Source organism: Ranitomeya variabilis, chromosome 4 (genome assembly GCF_051348905.1).
Source record: "Ranitomeya variabilis isolate aRanVar5 chromosome 4, aRanVar5.hap1, whole genome shotgun sequence".
Taxonomy (NCBI): domain Eukaryota; kingdom Metazoa; phylum Chordata; class Amphibia; order Anura; family Dendrobatidae; genus Ranitomeya; species Ranitomeya variabilis.
Window position 1 is genome coordinate 742,693,907 of NC_135235.1, and position 17,172 is coordinate 742,711,078.

Sequence of the window (17,172 nt, forward strand, 5' to 3'; positions counted from 1 at the left end):
GCTACCCCTATCAGAAGAATCACAGACCTATCTTGCCTCCAGAGAAATATTCCCACAGAAATAGCAGCCCCCCACATATAATGACGGTGAAATGAGAGGAAGGCACAAACGTAGTTATGAAAACAGATTCAGCAAAATGAGGCCCGCTTAAGCTAGATAGCAGAGGATACAAAAGGTGAACTGCGCGGTCAGCTTAAAACCCTTCAAAATAGCATCCTGAAATTACTTAAACTCATGTGCCAACTCATGGTACATGAGTGGTAATTTCAGCCCACTAGAGCAACCAGCAGCAGAGAATAACATATCTGCAAGCTGGACTAAAAACATGAAAGCAAACATGAAACAGGGAAATCCAGACTTAGCTTGTCTTGAAGGCCTAGGAGCAGGTAGCAAAGGTAACAGAGACACACTGATACATTGATAGCCGGCAAGGGAATGACAGGAAAGCCAGGTTAAATAGGAAACACCCAGCCTCTGATGGACAGGTGGAAACCAGAGACCGCAACCCACCAAAGTCACCCAGTACCAGTTGTAACCACCAGAGGGAGCCCAAAAACAGAATCCACAACAATATACTGTACTGTAGATATAGGTATGTGTTTTATGTACTGTTGTATGTTGTATTTATTGTTGTATGTTCTGTATGTACTGTTGTATGTAGTATGTTATGTACATCATGTGTGGCATGTTGTATGTACTGTATGTCATATGTACTGTTGCATGTTGCATGTACTGTATGTCATATGTTGAATGTTCTGTTGTATGTTGCATGTGCTGTATGTCATATGTTGTATGTACTGTTGTATGTACTGTATGTCATATGTTGTATGTACTGTTGTATGCGCTATATGTTGTGTTGTATGTTATATGTTTTATGTACTGTTGTATGTTGTTTTATGTACTGTTGTATGTTCTATATGTCATATGTTGTATGTAATGTTGTATGAAGTGTTCTGTATGTCATGTTGTATGTACTGCCATATGTTGTATGTACTGTTGTATGTAATATGTTCTGTATGTCATATGTTGTATGTAGTATGTTCTGTATGTCATATGTTGTATGTAATATGTTCTGTATGTACTGTTGTATGTTCTGTATGTCCTATGTTGTATGTACTGTATGTTATATGTGTTTTTTTTACATTCAACACATTAGCCGGACGATGGGACTGCTAGTGTCCCATCATTGGCTAATGTGTCAATCACTGACTGTAGCAGGCATAGCCCGATGGGACTTTTATTCCCATCGGACGATGCCTGCACACACACACACAAAGACCCCCCCGCACATCCCCGCAGACCCCGGGACAGCCCTGCACAGACCCCACTCACACAGACACGCGGACCCCACCCGCACACACATGCACGCACAGTCTCCGCCCACACTCTTCCCTCCTCCTGATCTGCAGCATTTCCCCCGCAGCTAAACCGCAGATCTTTTTTTACATCTGCGGTCTTTCTGCGGATCTGCCTGACTCAATGCAAGTCAATGGGTGCAGAAACGCTGCAGATCCGCACAAAGAATTGACATGCTGCGGAAAAAACAACGCGGAGTTCCCGCGTGGTTTTTTCCGCAGCATGTGCGCAGCGGATTTGGTTTTCCATAGTTTAACATGCCACTGTTAAACGCATGGAAAACTGCTGCACATCCGCAGCGTCAAAAAATCCGCAACGTGTGAACATGGCCTCATTCTCCAGCATGACTTGGCACCTGTCAACACTGACAAAAGTACCAATACCTCGCTTAAAAACAACAGTATCACTTTGCTTGATTGGCCAGCAAACGCGCCTGACCTTAACCCCATAGAGAATCTCTGGGGTATTGTCAAGAGGAAGATGAGAAACACCAGACCCAACAATGCAGACGAGCTGAAGGCTGCCATCAAAGCAACCTGGGCTTCCATAACACCTCAGCAGTGCCACATGCTGATCGCTTCCATGCTGCTTGGATACAGTAATTGATGTCAAAGGAGCCCCGGCCAAGTATGGAGTGCATTTACTGAATATACACTGAAAACAATGTTTCTATTTGTTTTCACTCTGACCCCTATAATCCTTCACTTTCTGCTAACCCCCCTAATCCCTACACCTAGTAAGGAACTGTCCATCTGTTCTTCAATTCTCCCCATCCATCCAGCTCACCTCCTCCTCAAAACTGTTCCTCAACATACAATTCTCTGTCTCCAAACACAGACAGCCCCCTCATGCTTTCTCCTGCTAACACTCTCTGCTCCTCCTCACTACCGGTGATATTGCTCCAAATCCTGGTCCTCCTCACCACATTCCCACAGTCATTTCTACCTCCCATCCACGCTCTATCATAGCTTTCCGTAACCTCTCTAACCTTACACCCATTCGCCCAGCCCCCGCTTCCCCAAACCTACTAACTGGAACTCTATGGAACACTCGCTCTGTCTGCAACAAACTTTCCTACATCCATGATCTATTACTAACAAACTTTCCTTCCTCGCTATCACTGAAACCTGGCTCACCCCTCTGACACAGCTTCTCCTGCTGCACTCTCATACAGTGGATTCCACCTTTCACACACCACCCGCCACAGCAGCACACATGGTGGAGGAGTTGGTTTTCTCCTGTCAGATAACTGCTCCTTCACCCCAATTCCACTGCCACCCTCTATTACCCTCCCTTCCTTTGAGGTGCACTCTGTGCGCATCTATTCCCCCTCCAACCGGCTGTCATTTACCACCCCCCAGGGCAAGCCATTTCTTTCTTTGACCACTTCACTACCTGGCTACTTAATTTCCTTTCCGCTGACATCCCCACTATCATCATGGGTGACGTCAACATCCCCACTGGCACTTCCCTCTCAGCTGCTACTAAACGTCTATCTCTCATTTCCTCCTTCGGCCTCAATCAATGGTCTTCTGCAGCAACTCACAAAGATGGCCACACATTGGACCTCATCTTCACCTCTGCTCCCCCTCTAACCTCTAACTCACCTCTCTCTCTTTCTCACCACAACCTACTCACATTCTCTCTCTTTTCTACTCCTTGTCCACAATCCCCACTCCATGAACTCACACACCCTCGCAGAAATCTTAAACACCTCGATCTACACTCACTGTCCGAATCCTTCCTCCCTCTTACAGACATAAGTTCCCTACACAATGCGGATGCCGCTGCTGCTCTATATAACACCACAATAGCTGTAGCTCTGGAAACGGTCGCCCCTCTCACAGATAAAAAAGCTCAAAAAATCAACAGACAGCCCTGGCACACCAGCCTTACCAAAGAACTGAGACGGGCTACCAGGGTTGCTGAGAGGAGTTGGAAAAGATCCCATTCCAACGATGACTTCATCGCATTCAAACAGTCCCTCACTACTTTCAAGGCCACACTCGATGCAGCAAAACAAACCTACTTCTCGTCTCTCATATCCTCCCTGTCTCAAAACCCTAAACAGTTATTCACTTTCAATTCTCTCCTTCGTCCCCCAGCACCTCCTCCCTCTCCACTCATCTCAGCCGAAGACTTTGCCTCATTTTTCAAGCAGAAGATTGATAGCATCAGAACCAGTTTTGGTCGACAACACCCAGAGCCCTTTCTTCTAATTACTCAGCCCTCCTCCAAAACAAACTTCTCCATTACAGAAGATCCACTCTACTCTCAAGATCACATCTCACCACCTGTGCACTTGACCCGATTCCATCCCACTTCATCCTAATCCTCACCACAGTCTTCATCACAACCCTAACCCATCTCTTCAACCTATAACAACTGGTGTCTTCCCCTCAAGCTTTAAACATGCCTCATTCACACCTATCCTCAAAAAGCCCTCTCTTGACCCATCGTCTAAATCTAGCTATTGCCCCATATCACTTCTCCCCTATGCCTCAAAACTGCTGGAACAAAACGTCCATCTTGAACTGTCCTCCCACCTCTCTTCTTGCTCCCTCTTTGACCGCTTACAACCTGGCTTCCAGCCGCATCACTCCACTGAAACTGCCCTAACTAAAGTCACCAATGACCTATTAACCGCCAAAGCCAAGTGATACTACTCTGTCGTCCTCCTCCTAGACCTGTCCTCTGCCTTTGAAACAGTGGACCATTCCCTATTACAGACCTTCTCATCTCTTGGCATCATTTACTTGGCCCTATCTTGGATCTCGTCATACCTAACAGAACGGATATTCAGCGTCTCCCACTCGCACACCACCTCCTCACCTCGCCCCCTATCTGTCGGAGTCCTGCAAGGTTCAGTCCTAGGGCCTCTGCTCTTCTCCACCTACACCTTCGGCCTCAGACAGCTCACAGATTCTCATGGCTTTCAGTATCACCTCTATGCTGATGACACACAGATCTACATCTGTGGACCAGATTTCACCTCACTACTAAAAAGAATCCCACAATGTCTGTCTGCCATTTCATCCTTCTTCTCCGCTAGATTTCTAAAACTTAATATGGACAAAACAGAATTCATCATCTTTCTCCCATCTTACTCGACCCCCCCCCAACAGACCTATCCATTAAAATACATGGCTGCTCATTCTCCCCAGTCTCACAAGCTCGCTGCCTCGAGGTAATCCTTGACACTGATCTCTCCTTCAAACCACATTTCCAAGTCTTTTCCGCTTCCTGCCGACTTCAACTCAAAAATATTTCACAGATCCGTACATTCCTCAACCGAGAATCTGCAAAAACCCTAGCCCATGCCCTCATCATCTCCCGCCTTGACTACTGCAACCTTCTGCTCTGTGGCCTCCTGTTATGATCTGGTGGCCTAGGAGCCCCATGGACGAGCTCTGGAGTAGGTGGCCTCTATACTGACCGCAGACCCTGAACTTAACAGTGCAACTAGAAGTAGCCGTGGGATGTTCCTGTCACTCCCTAGACACCTCGTCACAGCCGGAGGACTAATTACCCCTAAATAAAGAAACAGGAAAACTATCTTGCCTCAGAGAAAATTCCCAAAGGAAAGACAGCCCCCCACAAATATTGACTGTGAGAGGAGAGGGAAATTACAAACGCAGACTGGAAACAGAATTTAGCAAAAGAGGCCACGCTACCTAGAAAGAAAAGACAGGGCAGAGTACTGTGCGGTCAGTATTAAAATACTACAAAAATCCACCACAGAGAATACAAAAATCTCCACACCTAACTAAAGGCATGGAGGGTAACTCTGCAACTCCAGAGCTTCCAGCTTGGCTGAATAAATCCTTACACAGACAAAGCTGGACAAGAAAAAACATAGCAATTCACTGAACTATAAAGTCCACCGCATGTGGACTGCAAAAACAAAGCCAGGACTTATCTTTGATGATTTGGACAATCCAGCAGGAGAAACCAAGCAGAGATGTGAATTCTCCAGAAGACAATGGACAACTGGCACTCACCAAAGGGTGAGGCCAAACTAAATAGCCCTGTCCAAAGTGGTCACACCTGATGACTGCTGTGAAGGACAAACAGCAGCACTACCACTTATGACCACAGGAGGGAGCCCAAGAGCAGAACCCACAACAGAATTCACAACAGCCTCCCCTCTAACACTATCGCACCCCTCTAATCTACTCTAAACTCTGCTGCCTGACTAATCCACCTGTCCCCCAGCTATTCCTTAGCCTCTCCCCTCTGTCAATCTCTGCACTGGCTCCCCATTACCCAAAGACTCCAGTTCAAAATCCTAACCATGACACACAAGGCGATCCACCACCTGTGTCCTCCATACATCTGTGAACTTGTCTCCGGGTACTTACCTGCACGCAACCTCAGATCCTCACAAGATCTCCTTCTATACTCCCTTATTTTGCCTTCCCACAATACATTCAAGATTTCTCCTGCGCATCACCCTTACTCTAGAACTCTCTATCCCAACATATAAGACGCTCGCCTACCATGGAAACCTTCAAAAAAGAACCTGAAGACCTACCTCTTCTGACAAGCCTACAACCTGCAGTAACCACCGATCCAACAATCGCTGCACGACCAGCTCTACCCTCGCCTACTGTATCCTCACCCATCCCTTGTAGATTGTGAGCCCTCGCCGGCAGGGTCCTCTCTCCTCCTGTACCAGTCGTGACTTGTACCATTTAAGATTACTGTACTTGTTTTTATTATGTATACCCCTCCTCATATGGCATCAAAGATCTCGCCCTATCTTGGATCTCCTCACATCTTTCCAACCGCATACCTCCCACACTAACTCATCCCACCCTCTCTCTGTTGGAGTCCCCCAAGGCTCTGTTCTAGGACCCCTATTCTTCTCAATCTATACACTTGGCCTGGGACAACTCAAAGTCCCATGGATTCCAGTACCACCTTTATGCTGATGACACTCAGATCTACCGCTCTGGCTCAGATGTCACCTCTCTGCTGTCCAGAATCCCAGAGTGTCTATCAGCCATATCCTCCTTCTCCTCTTGCTTCCTCAAATTCAATGTGGACAAATCTGAACTCATCATCTTTCCTCCATCTCACAGATCTTCCTTACCTGACCTATCTATCACAATTAACAACATCACGCTTTCACCTGTACCGGAAGTCTGCTGCCTCGGAGTAACCCTTGACTCTTCCCTGTCCTTCAAACTGCACATCCAAGCTCTTTCCACCTCCTGTCGCCTCCAGCTTAAAAATATTTTTAGAATCTGTCCTTTCCTCAACCCTCAATCTACTAAAATGCTTGTGTATGCCCTCATCTCCCACTTTGACTACTGCAACATCCTTTTCTGTGGCCTACCTGCTAACACCCTCGCACCTCTCCAGTCCATCCTTAACTCTGCTGCCCAACTAATTAATCTCTTTCCTCACTACTCCTCCCCTTCTCCCCTCTGCATATCTCTTCACTGTCTCCCATTCCCTCAGCGTATCCAGTTCAAATTACTAATAATGACCTACAAGGCCATCTATAACCTCACTCCTCCATATATCTCTGAACTAATCTCCCGATATCTTCCCTCACGTAATCTCTGATCCTCCCAAGACTTCCTTTTCTCTCCTCCACACTTATTCGCTGCTCACCCAACCGCCTCCAAGACTTCTCCAGAATATCTCCCATCCTCTGGAATTCTTTGCCCCAACAAGTCTGACTATCAACCTGTCATGACTATGACAGGATAGTTCCACCTCCATCCTGGTCAGGTAATGGTTCATTCTAGTCCACCTTTCTTTGGTTCTGGGGTGGCTATTTAATTTTGGTAGTTCCTGGGTTTGGTGTCAATGATACTTCCGTCTACTCTGTTTGTGGTTGCTCACCCAGGTTACTCGTCCGTAATCGTTGTGCCTCTGTGCGTGTGAGCTTTTATGACGCCCCAGGGTCCTGGTCATCACAGTGGCATTGCTTTCCTCACTGGGTGAGTGATGTCACGCTTGGAAGCGATGAAGGATAACTCTCACTAGGTAACACAAACATGCAACATGTTCACACTCCAGGCCACAAGAGGGAGCTTGTGATCCTATTTCTAGATGACTCCCCTGCATATAGGGATATATTGTGGTTTGGAGGGAAAGTTAGTCAGATAGTGCCAGAGAGCAGACTGGAGCAGTCTGAGGTAGGAAGAACATATGAGGATCCGTGCAGCCACGAGAAAGTGCTGCAGCTCTTAGACAGAGATAATACCGAAAGCTGAACCGATTGTAGTGAGCGTGTGGGAGAGCGAAGAACAGGAGAGTGATACCAGCGGAGCAGAGCAGTGAATTAGCTACCTCCCTGGCTGGCGCAGAATACCGGTAGCCGGTTTTGAGGGACTCTAAGACTGACAGCAGGAACCGGCAGGAGAGCTGGATTGCACATCACCTGTCTGCCCTAATACACAGGAGGCACAGTGACACATAGAGCCCGGGTCATGATAGAGATCATGTAAAAAGGCTCGAGTCACCTGCAATACGGGTTTATGTCCCACTTTTATAGAGGACAGAGAGAACTGTGAGGACCTTATCAGAAGCCATAGGCAATAAGGGACAACACCACCGCGCTATGCGGAAGGCTTTTAACTCCACCTAGTAAAGGGGACTCTGAATTCGCTTCCAAGCCGGCTGGACCCTGCCTGTCCTGTGATCTGGTGCCCTGGACTGCGGTTGCCTGAAGCTACAGTAAATCCGGTAAAGAGACTGCAAACCTGTGTCCTCGTTCTTTACTGCACTATTCACCATCTTTCATCTACACACAGGGAGCCCTGGGGATATACTTCACCTGTGGGAAGTTATACCATCTAGCTGCCATATCACCACCCCAGAGGACCCCTTAAAGCAGCGTCGGTCCTCACTGACTGAATACCAAAGGTGGCGTCACGAACATAAACTTTATTCAATTTCCCTTTTACATGGGCGCCCAGGGCCACGGACCGGGTCGCCACCGTGACATCCCCGTGAATACCGGACACGATACCGGACACGATACCGGGTACCTTACGGCTCTGGTGGGCCACTCATTTTTGGGGTCACGAACAGGATGGACCGACCCTGAGAATCAGGTCATGTGCGCCTAAGAGACTGTGCCTAATTGTGATTTATTGAGAGACTGTTTATTGTGAATTGCCACAAAAACTGCCGCCATTATAGCGCCACGAGGAGCGCTGGAAAAGTGCGCCATCGTGGGCAGAGACTAGCTGTGGGGCACGAAAACAATGGCTGCCCACTCCAAATACCTTTGCACCATGAGGACATGCCCATCAGTAACTGAGATCCTCCTCCTGATCCTTAATGGCGGGAGGAGGAAGAAGAAGCTCTGCTGTTGTGAACTCTATTTCTGGGCTCCCGCTTGTGGTCACAAGTGGTACTGTGTGAGTGCTGTCTTTCTGCAGGTTTGTGACTGGCATCAGCTGTCTCGTTATCTGTGGGCTGGTTTTCTATTTAAGCTCACTTGGACTCTCAGTCTATGCCTGCTGTCAATGTATTCAGTGCTATTCTGATTCCTTCTGACTACCTTGCTACGAGTCTCTTCAAGAGAAGCTAAGTTTCCGTTTTGTTCATTTTTTGATCATCAGTGTTCAATATGTTTCTTGTCCAGCTTGCTAATATGTGATTTCCCTGCTTGCTGGTAGCTCTAGGGGGCTGAGTTTCTCCCCCCACACCGTTAGTTGGTGTGGGGGTTCTTGAATTCTCAGCATGGATATTTTGGTAGGGTTTTCCACTGACTGCACAGTTCTCTATCTGTCTTCTGCTATCTAGTATTAGCGGGCCTCATTTGCTGAATCTGTTTTCATTCCTACGTGTGTCTTTTCTCCTTACCTCACCGTTATTATTTGTTGGGGGCTTCCTATATCTTTGGGGTTATTTCTCTTGAGGCAAGTGAGGTCTAGCTTTCTCTCTAGGGGTAGTCAATTTTTCAGGCTGCGTCGAGACGTCCAGGATTTTAGGCACGTTCACCGGCTACCTTTAGTGTGTTTGGATAGGATCAGGTTTGCGGTCAGTCCAGTTACCACCTCCCTAGAGCTTGTTCTATGCCTAGTAACTTAGCTAGTATTTCCTGTGATCCTCAGCCACTGGGATCATAACAGTACAGCAGGCCAAAAAGTGTTTAATGCATCTCATGAAGTGGGATAAAAGAAGTCCTGAGTACAATTTTTTTTTTTTCTTCCTCCTTTGCTGCAGTCTGTCCAGCTTCTCTCATCCCCTTAATCTCTGGGTGGTTTTGAGCTCAGCTGCAGACATGGATATTCAGAGTCTGACTTCTAGTGTGGATCATCTTGCTGCAAGGGTGCAAAATATTCAGGATTTTGTTGTTCATAGCCCTATGTCTGAGCCAAAGATACCTGTTGTGAATTAGACTTTTTGGCTCCCTCTTGTGGTCACTAGTGGTATGACTCTGGGATTGTCTTTTTTCTGTTTGGCACTCACCTGGGTCGTTAGTCCAGGGGTGTCGCTATATTAACTTCCTGGATCCTTAGTCCAGTGCCTGGCATCGTTGTAATCAGATCCTTCTGTTGCTCCTGTCTGCTGGTCCTGGCTCTTGCAAAATTAAGCTAAGTCTTGCTTCTTTGTTTTTTGAGTTACTTGCTTTGCTACTATTTTTGTCCAGCTTGTACTAAATGTGATTTCTGACCTTGCTGGAAGCTCTAGGGGGCTGGTGTTCTCCCCCCGGCCGTTAGACGGTTCGGGGGTTCTTGAATATCCAGCGTGGATATTTTAATAGGGTTTTTGCTGACCATATAAGTCATCTTACTATATTCTGCTATTAGCTAGTGGGCCTCTCTTTGCTAAATACCTAGCTCATTCTTATGTTTGTCTTTTCCTCTTACCTCACCGTTATTATTTGTTGGGGGCTTGTATTAAACTTTTGGGGGCTTTTCTCTGGAGGCAAGAAAGGTCTTTCTTTTCCCTTCTAGGGTTAGTTAGTTCTCCGGCTGGCGCGAGACGTCTAGAACCAACGTAGGCACGTTCCCCGGCTACTTCTATTTGTGGTGCTAGGATTAGATATATGGTCAGCCCAGTTACCACTGCCCTATGAGCTGGTTTTTTGTGTTTGCAGACTTGGTATTTATTCCTGAGACCCTCTGCCATTGGGGTCATAACAGTATGCCAGGCCTACATTGAATGTTTAATGCATTGCAGAAGTGGGATATAAGAAAGGAAATTCTGATTTATTTTTTTTTTTTTCCTCTCTTCCTCCCCTTTACCTCTGAGTGGCTTGAGCTTGCTGCAGACATGAATGTCCAGACCTTGATTACTAGTGTGGACCAGCTTGCTGCTCGTGTGCAAAGCATACAAGATTTTGTTACCAGTAGTCCTATGTCTGAACCTAAAATACCTATTCCTGAACTGTTTTCTGGAGACCGATTTAAGTTTAGGAATTTCAGGGATAATTGTAAATTGTTTCTATCCCTGAGACCCCGTTCATCTGGAGACTCAGTTCAGCAAGTTAAAATTGTTATCTCCTTTTTACGGGGCGACCCTCAGGATTGGGCCTTCTCGCTAGCGCCAGGAGATCCGGCATTGGCAAATATTGATGCGTTTTTTCTGGCGCTCGGATTGCTTTACGAGGAACCCAATCTTGAAATTCAGGCAGAAAAAGCCTTGCTGGCTATTTCTCAGGGCCAGGATGAAGCTGAAGTGTATTGCCAAAAATTTCGGAAATGGTCCGTGCTTACTCAGTGGAATGAGTGTGCTCTGGCCGCAAACTTCAGAAATGGCCTTTCTGAAGCCATTAAGAATGTGATGGTGGGTTTCTCCATTCCTACAAGTCTCAATGATTCCATGGCGCTGGCTATTCAAATTGACCGGCGTTTGCGGGAGCGCAAAACCGCTAATCCTCTGGTGGTGTTGTCTAAACAAACACCTGATTTGATGCAATGTGATAGAATTCAGACCAGAAATGAGCGGAAAAATCATAGACGTCAGAATGGGTTGTGTTTTTACTGTGGTGATTCTACACGTTATATCAGCATGCTCTAAACGCCTAACAAGGGTTGTTAGTCCTGTCGCCATTGGTAATTTGCAACCTAAATTTATTTTGTCTGTGACTTTAATTTGCTCATTGTCCTCCTACCCTGTTATGGCATTTGTGGATTCAGGTGCTGCCCTGAGTCTTATGGATCTGTCATTTGCCAAGCGCTGTGGTTATGTTCTTGAGCCGTTGGTTAATCCTATCCCTCTGAGGGGTATTGATGCTACGCCATTGGCGGAAAATAAACCGCAGTTTTGGACACAGGTAACCATGTGCATGACTCCTGAACATCGGGAGGTGATTCGTTTTCTTGTTCTGCATAAAATGCATGATTTGGTCGTTTTGGGGTTGCCATGGTTACAGACTCATAATCCAGTCTTGGATTGGAAGGCAATGTCGGTGTCAAGTTGGGGCTGTCAAGGTATTCATGGTGATTCCCCGCCGGTGTCTATTGCTTCCTCTACTCCTTCGGAAGTTCCTGAGTATTTGTCTGATTATCAGGATGTGTTCAGCGAGTCCAGGTCCAGTGTTCTGCCTCCTCATAGGGACTGTGACTGTGCCATAGATTTGATTCCAGGTAGCAAATTTCCTAAGGGAAGACTATTTAATCTGTCTGTACCTGAGCATACCGCAATGCGTTCGTATATCAAGGAATCTCTGGAGAAGGGGCATATCCGTCCTTCCTCTTCCCCTCTTGGTGCGGGATTCTTTTTTGTGGCCAAGAAGGACGGATCTTTGAGACCTTGTATTGACTATCGGCTTTTGAATAAAATCACTGTTAAATTTCAGTATCCTTTGCCTCTGTTGTCAGACTTGTTTGCCCGAATTAAAGGTGCCAAGTGGTTCACCAAGATAGATCTTCGTGGTGCGTACAACCTTGTGCGCATTAAGCGAGGAGATGAATGGAAAACCGCGTTTAATACGCCCGAAGGTCATTTTGAGTACTTGGTGATGCCTTTTGGGCTCTCTAATGCTCCTTCAGTGTTTCAGTCCTTTATGCATGATATTTTCCGGAAGTATCTGGATAAATTTATGATCGTTTATCTGGATGATATTCTGTTTTTTTCTGATGACTGGGACTCGCATGTAGAGCAGGTCAGGATGGTGTTTCAGGTTTTGCGTGAGAATGCTTTATTTGTTAAGGGCTCAAAGTGTCTCTTTGGAGTACAGAAGGTTCCCTTTTTGGGGTTTATTTTTTCCCCTTCTGCGGTGGAGATGGACCCAGTCAAGGTCCGTGCTATTCATGATTGGACTCAACCCACGTCAATTAAGAGTCTTCAGAAGTTCTTGGGTTTTGCTAACTTCTACCGTCGTTTTATTGCTAATTTTTCTAGCATTGCTAAACCTTTGACGGATATGACCAAGAAAGGTTCTGATGTTGCTAACTGGGCTCCTGCAGCCGTGGAGGCTTTCCAGGAGTTGAAGCGCCGGTTTACTTCGGCGCCTGTTTTGTGCCAGCCTGATGTCTCACTTCCCTTTCAGGTTGAAGTGGATGCTTCTGAGATTGGGGCAGGGGCCGTTTTGTCGCAGAGAGGCCCTGGTTGCTCTGTGATGAGACCTTGTGCCTTTTTCTCTAGGAAGTTTTCGCCTGCTGAGCGGAATTATGATATTGGCAATCGGGAGTTGTTGACCATGAAGTGGGCATTTGAGGAGTGGCGTCATTGGCTCGAGGGTGCTAAGCATCGTGTGGTGGTCTTGACTGATCACAAAAATCTGATGTATCTCGAGTCTGCTAAACGCCTGAATCCTAGACAGGCCCGCTGGTCATTGTTTTTCTCCCGTTTTGACTTTGTGGTCTCATATTTACCAGGTTCAAAGAATGTGAAGGCTGATGCTCTTTCAAGGAGCTTTGTGCCTGACTCTCCGGGAGTCGCAGAACCAGTTGGTATTCTTAAAGAGGGAGTTATCTTGTCAGCCATTTCTCCGGATTTGCGACGTGTGTTGCAGAGATTTCAGGCTGGTAGACCTGACTCTTGTCCACCTGACAGACTGTTTGTTCCTGATAAGTGGACCAGCAGAGTCATTTCCGAGGTTCATTCCTCGGTGTTGGCAGGGCATCCGGGAATTTTTGGCACCAGAGATCTGGTGGCTAGGTCCTTTTGGTGGCCTTCCTTGTCACGGGATGTGCGGTCGTTTGTGCAGTCCTGTGGGACTTGTGCTCGAGCTAAGCCTTGCTGTTCGCGTGCCAGCGGGTTGCTCTTGCCCTTGCCTGTCCCGAAGAGGCCTTGGACACACATTTCCATGGATTTCATTTCAGATCTCCCGGTGTCTCAGGGCATGTCTGTCATCTGGGTGGTATGTGATCGCTTTTCTAAGATGGTCCATTTGGTACCTTTGCCTAAGCTGCCTTCCTCTTCCGATCTGGTTCCTGTGTTCTTTCAGAATGTGGTTCGTTTACACGGCATTTCTGAGAATATTGTGTCTGACAGAGGATCCCAGTTTGTTTCCAGGTTCTGGCGATCCTTTTGTGCTAGGATGGGCATTGAGTTGTCGTTTTCGTCTGCCTTTCATCCTCAGACTAATGGACAAACGGAGCGAACTAATCAGACTCTGGAGGCTTATTTGAGGTGTTTTGTTTCTGCGGATCAGGATGATTGGGTGACCTTCTTGCCGTTGGCTGAGTTTGCCCTTAATAATCGGGCTAGTTCCGCTACATTGGTTTCGCCATTTTTCTGCAACTCTGGTTTCCATCCTCGTTTTTCCTCGGGACATGTGGAGCCTTCTGACTGTCCTGGGGTAGATTCTGTGGTGGATAGGTTGCAGCAGATCTGGAATCATGTGGTGAACAACTTAAAGTTGTCACAAGAGAAGGCTCAGCGTTTTGCCAACCGCCGCCGCGGTGTGGGTCCCCGACTTCGTGTTGGGGATTTGGTATGGCTGTCTTCTCGATTTGTTCCTATGAAGGTCTCCTCTCCAAAATTTAAGCCTCGCTTCATCGGTCCTTACAAGATATTGGAAATCCTTAATCCTGTGTCCTTTCGCTTGGATCTTCCTGTGTCGTTTGCCATTCACAACGTGTTCCATAGGTCTTTGTTGCGGCGGTACGTTGTACCTGTGGTTCCTTCTGTTGAGCCTCCTGCTCCGGTGTTGGTTGAGGGCGAGTTGGAGTACGTGGTGGAGAAGATCTTGGATTCTCGTCTCTCCAGGCGGAGGCTTCAGTATCTGGTCAAGTGGAAGGGCTATGGTCAGGAGGATAATTCCTGGGTTGTTGCCTCTGATGTGCATGCGGCCGATTTAGTTCGTGCCTTTCACGCTGCTCATCCTGATCGCCCTGGTGGTCTTGGTGAGGGTTCGGTGACCCCTCCTTAAGGGGGGGTACTGTTGTGAATTAGACTTCTTGGCTCCCTCTTGTGGTCACTAGTGGTATGACTCTGGGATTGTCTTTTTTCTGTTTGGCACTCACCTGGGTCGTTAGTCCAGGGGTGTCGCTATATTAACTTCCTGGATCCTTAGTCCAGTGCCTGGCATCGTTGTAATCAGATCCTTCTGTTGCTCCTGTCTGCTGGTCCTGGCTCTTGCAAAATTAAGCTAAGTCTTGCTTCTTTGTTTTTTGAGTTACTTGCTTTGCTACTATTTTTGTCCAGCTTGTACTAAATGTGATTTCTGACCTTGCTGGAAGCTCTAGGGGGCTGGTGTTCTCCCCCCGGCCGTTAGACGGTTCGGAGGTTCTTGAATATCCAGCGTGGATATTTTAATAGGGTTTTTGCTGACCATATAAGTCATCTTACTATATTCTGCTATTAGCTAGTGGGCCTCTCTTTGCTAAATACCTAGCTCATTCTTATGTTTGTCTTTTCCTCTTACCTCACCGTTATTATTTGTTGGGGCTTGTATCCAACTTTTGGGGGCTTTTCTCTGGAGGCAAGAAAGGTCTTTCTTTTCCCTTCTAGGGTTAGTTAGTTCTCCGGCTGGCGCGAGACGTCTAGAACCAACGTAGGCACGTTCCCCGGCTACTTCTATTTGTGGTGCTAGGATTAGATATATGGTCAGCCCAGTTACCACTGCCCTATGAGCTGGTTTTTTGTGTTTGCAGACTTGGTATTTATTCCTGAGACCCTCTGCCATTGGGGTCATAACAGATACCTATTCCTGAGTTGTTTTCTGGAGATAGATCTAGGTTTTTGAATTTTAGGAATAATTGTAAATTGTTTCTGTCTTTGAGACCTCGTTCCTCTGGTGATTCCACTCAGCAAGTTAAAATTGTTATCTCCTTGTTACGCGGCGACCCTCAAGATTGGGCTTTCTCTCTGGCGCCAGGAGATCCTGCATTGCTGAATGTGGATGCATTTTTTCTGGCGCTTGGACTGATTTATGAGGAACCTAATTCTTGAGAACCAGGCAGAAAAGGCTTTGCTGGCTATCTCTCAAGGTCAGGATGAAGCTGAGGTGTACTGTCAAAAATTTCGGAAATGGTTAGTGCTTACTCAATGGAATGAGTGTGTCCTGGATGCAAATTTCAGAGAGGGTCTTTCTGAAGCCATTAAGAATGTTATGGTGGGGTTCCCCACGCCTGCAAGTCTGAGTGATTCAATGGCTTTGGCCATTCAGATTGATCGGCGTTTGCGGGAGCGCAAATCTGCGCATCCTCTGGCGGTGTTCTCTGAACAGAGACCTGAGTCAATGCAATGTGACAGAATTCTGACTAGAATTGAGCGACAAAGTCATAGACGTCAAAATGGGTTGTGCTTTTACTGTGGTGATTCTACTCATGTTATCTCAGCATGCTCTAAGCGCTTAAAAAAAAAAATCGCTAAACCTGTCACCATTGGTACTTTACAGCCTAAGTTCATTTTGTCTGTTACTTTAATCTGTTCTTTGTCATCCTACTCGGTTATGGCTTTTGTGGATTCAGGTGCTGCCCTGAATCTTATGGATTTGTCGTTTGCCAAGCGCTGTGGTTTTGTTCTGGAGCCTTTGGAATTTCCTATTCCACTGAGGGGAATAGATGCTACGCCATTGGCTGAGAATAAGCCTCAGTATTGGACTCAAGTGACCATGTGCATGACTCCTGTACATCAGGAGGTGATTCGCTTTCTTGTGCTGCATAATTTGCATGATGTTGTAGTTTTGGGTCTGCCATGGCTGCAGGCCCATAATCCAGTTTTGGATTGGAAAGCTATGTCTGTGTCAAGTTGGGGTTGTCAGGGGATTCATGGCGATGTCCCTTTGGTGTCAATTGCTTCTTCCACTCCTTCTGAGGTCCCTGAGTTTTTGTCGGACAACCAGGATGTATTTGATGAGCCCAGATCCGGTGCCCTGCCTCCTCATAGGGATTGTGATTGTGCTATAAATTTGATTCCTGGCAGTAAGTTCCCTAAGCGACGACTTTTTAATTTGTCTATACCAGAACATGCCGCGATGCGGAGTTATATAAAGGAGTCTTTGGCGAAAGGACATATTCGCCCATCCTCCTCCCCTCTTGGTGCAGGATTTTTTTTGTGGCCAAGAAGGATGGTTCTCTGAGACCTTGTATAGATTATCGTCTTCTAAATAAAATCACGGTCAAATTTCAGTATCCTTTGCCATTATTGTCTGATCTGTTTGCTCGGATTAAGGGATCCAGTTGGTTCACCAAGATAGATCTTCGTGGTGCGTATAACCTTGTGCGTATTAAGCAGGGGGACGAATGGAAAACAGCATTTAATACGCCCGAAGGCCATTTTGAGTACTTGGTGATGCCTTTTGGACTCTCTAATGCTCCTTCTGTGTTTCAGTCCTTTATGCATGACATTTTCCGAGAATATCTGGATAAATTTATGATTGTGTATCTGGATGACATTTTGGTCTTTTCTAATGATTGGGAGTCCCATGTGAAGCAGGTCAGGATGGTG

The 17,172-nt window shown here is 46.7% G+C and overlaps 1 protein-coding gene across 2 annotated transcripts in view; it reads right to left on the minus strand.

The window, feature by feature from the left end:
* Positions 1-17,172, minus strand: part of LOC143768056 (uncharacterized) — a 77,467-nt gene that overhangs the window by 47,580 nt on the left and 12,715 nt on the right. The window contains exon 1 of one of the 2 annotated variants that reach the window (XM_077256726.1): positions 7,213-7,348. The exons of the other annotated variant lie outside the window; for it this stretch is intronic. The gene's annotated coding sequence lies outside the window, so the exon portion shown is untranslated. Of the gene's footprint in view, positions 1-7,212; positions 7,349-17,172 lie in introns of those variants that run through there. 2 annotated transcript variants of the gene reach the window in all.